Genomic DNA, 3,614 nt, shown 5'->3' on the forward strand with positions numbered 1-3,614 from the left:
ATGAATACAAATATTAAACCTTCTTACGCTATCCCATGATAAATTTCCAACATATATTCTGTTGTAGTCCTCCACCATCTTTGGGGCAAAACCAGTTGCTTTGTTGACTTGGGTGGATTCTAAGGCTGAATTGTCAGCTGCATTCCACTCCTGAAAAACACACAAGAATGGGAGATATGGACAACTGAACTCACATTTCAGCTCTGTCAAGAGCCCTAGCTTCTTTTGCTGCCGCTTTTGTTTGTATGAAGTGAACATGATAAAATCAACAAATTCAATCAGTAGTCAAGCAACTATAATAAGACTTTCACTAGTCTCAAACATTTGATAGTTTTTTTATATATTTGAAAATTCCATTTTCACAAGAGGGGAACGGAGCCAAACTTTTTCATGTCAAGGAATAATGTTAAAATGCTTCAGCTACGGCTCCTCTGGAATTTCAAAAGTAATAGCATGTCATAGTAATAACCATAACTTCATAGATGACATTAATATCAAGAAATAGATCTAGCCCCGAATTAATTTAGCATTAATAAGCGTATACGAACAAGCATCATTATATATATGTACTTCTATCAAGCCTAATAACCAAACAATATATGACAGAAGTTATTACAGATAATTGCAAATAGTTTAGAAACAACGAGGAAAAACAGTATTTTTGTGTCTCATCCTTGCTTGGACAACACTATCTATTTCTTCTGCCTCTTCTTCCAAATGAATCAGGTTTTGTACACTCCAAGTGAACATTTTACATTCAAGAGCTAGATCAAGGCAGGGCATACCACATTCAAGACACTCTGGATAATAATGAACTTTCTTGACAAAAGTGAGAGGGTGTGGATGGTCTTCTTCTGTATTAATGCTCCCAAGCTTGATAAATAAGTATTTTCCAAGGACGCCTCTAGGATAAGTTGAATTGTCACAAATTGCACAATGATAAAAGCCAATGATTGGGGTTTCTTTCTTTCTCACAAATGTCACAATAATCACATTCTGAGTAGTTGTTATTATCATGATTTATGAGCTTCAATGGATGTTCATCATATTTGTGTCGAGCTATAAGTGGCAATTTCAGACATTTTCCATCTAAATTAAAATTGCAACTCTTGCATCTGTATGCAGTAATTATAGGATCACCATATGCATTACACAACCCTTCATAGTTTCTATAATAGATGAGGGGGTGTACATGTCCTTCACATTTAGGGATATCAGAAACTAATGCACACCGAAGGCAGTGACGTTCATGGCATTCATCACAAGTGTAGGCAAAACCACTAGTTTCATATTCACAAATTGCACATTGGAAAATGCAGCCTGTAGTAAGTCTAAGAAGCCTTTGGTGATAGTGATACCATAAATGCTTCTTCATAGGTAATTCTGACAGGCTTTGTGGAGAAAGAAATCACATTGTGAACAATAGTAATAAGAAGCCGAGATGGATAGTAGGCAGCCATAACATTGTTTATCACCCTTAATGTCTTTACTCAATGCCAAGTTATGATCATGGCTGAAATGCTTTATCGATGTGGCTGTCACATATTCTAATGTTAATCCCACGTTTTCATCTGTTCCCATGGAATCAACCACATGGTAAAAAAGAAGGTCTTGTAATGCACAATTCACATGTACAATGTAATTGCACTTACGACAAAAGTAACTCCCATGCTTTGTGTTCACTTCCTCATAACACATTCTACATTCCCACTTTTCAAATCCATGTTCTTCAAGGAAATAGGATTGGAGAATGGGGTGGCGATGTCGGTGGAATTGGATGACTTGTGGCAATGAAATACATTTCTTATGGATTATAATGTTGCATGTAGAACAAATATAAGGAACATAATTCCCTGAAGTGCCACAAGCATTACAAATTAATGAGACTTGTTTCTGAAGTAGGGTGGAGGGGTGTTTATGGTGAATTTTATCTTCAATAATTGGTGTTGGTGAAACACACCCACTGTGAAGAACAAACTTACAAATCGAACAAAAATACAAAGCTTTATTATGTTGGGTTACTTGGCATATTTGGCAAGGAAGACTTTCATTAACAATCTGTAAAATAAAAGGATGTTTACGATGGTGGAGCTTATTGATTTTGGTATCCTGAAGCTTTTGGCATATTTGCAAGATCGACGCTGACTGTTAAATTTAAAATGGGAGGATGTTGATGGTGCAAAAGGTGAGTGCTTTCAGCAGGTAGATCAACACATTTTGCATGTAGGTAAAATCCACAATCAAGAGAAAAGTAAACAAAATCTAGTAATGGTTTCCAACAGTCAAAGCACTCAGTACGATTTTCCGTAGAGATCAATGGATCTATACAGGGAATATGTTGAAACTCTGCAATTCTTTTTTCTGCAATGTTATATGAAAACAAAGCACATTTCATACGAAAGTCTAATCCACAAGAACAATGATAAACAAACCTCTCACCCATTTTGTTGTAGAAACCACAAATAAAAGCCCTATCTTGATATGTCGCACTTACTAGAAGATTAAAGTGGTGATTGTGATGGAATGAGTGATTCATCTCAGGAGGTGCCTCAAAGCATTGCTTGTCAAGGCGAAACCCGCAGTCCATACAACTGAAGCTTGGACTTGACTTTAGCTTCCCACATCCCGAGCAATATATCTTGCCGCTTTCATGGCTTTGCTCTTCAATGAACACCAGTGGATGTTCATGGCTGGAATGTTAAAGTTCTATATCTTCTTTTTTTGTTTCTATGTATGTTTGTGGCTTAGTAGCGTCAAAATGAGTTAATGGAAGCTAAGATAGTGTTTTAAATATTTATATTGTTCCACTAATGAAAATTGCTTATTTGCAAACGTTCGGATTTTTTTAAAGCTGTTTCACGATGATTTAGGCGAATTTCAATCTTTTTGTACTTGACCCCGATCCATTCGAATTTCCTGGTTGGTATTTGGTTTGGACTTATTGAGTTTGATTAGAGTTTAATTCAACTGAGTTTGGATTGTTCGGATTTAGAGACCTAGAATTACTCTGATTGGGTTTGAAAGGGCCATGTCCAAATTTTACTTTCCATTTTTATTTTTGTTTTATTTTGTTGTTACTTACTTTTATTTTTATTTAAAAAAAATTATCAAAATCAAAAAATAAAATACGCATGATCAAAAGTAGAAAAGCTCGGAAGCCAAAATTAGGTTGTGCATGGCATCCCTGCCAGCCACCCTAGTAGACCCCTGTCAGCCAGCCTCCTATCCAACGGCCACCCTACTCAAGCAACCCCTTCTTACCCAGCACCTCCATCTTCTCCCTGGTCCTAGCAGTGATCTCCATGGGTTGATAAAGTTGAGCCAAAAAAATCAAGAAAAAGGGAGGATTTTCTAGAGCAGGTGGAAAATTTGCAAATAATTCCTAATCTCCTACCCAGATCACCCACGGCCAAAAAATTCCAACCGCCACAAGCTCTCACCAACTTACATCGAAACGCACTGTCACCACTGAACCATCATCCCAACGCCTAGCACTGCACGACTCGTGGCCGCCGGTAAACCACCAAAGTAATTACTCCCCCGACTCCATGTCCACAATCCTCGACACTCCTTAGCAAACCACTGAAGTTTAAGGATTATTACAATATTATACC

General features: G+C 37.2%; 1 pseudogene; it reads right to left on the minus strand.

Annotated features, from left to right (window-relative positions):
- Positions 1–633: 633 nt before the first annotated feature.
- Positions 634–3,304, minus strand: LOC111297611 (uncharacterized; annotated as a pseudogene).
- Positions 3,305–3,614: the final 310 nt, after the last annotated feature.

Source organism: Durio zibethinus, chromosome 12 (assembly GCF_047325235.1).
Source record: "Durio zibethinus cultivar Kanyao isolate XHJ-2024 chromosome 12, ASM4732523v1, whole genome shotgun sequence".
NCBI lineage: Eukaryota > Viridiplantae > Streptophyta > Magnoliopsida > Malvales > Malvaceae > Durio > Durio zibethinus.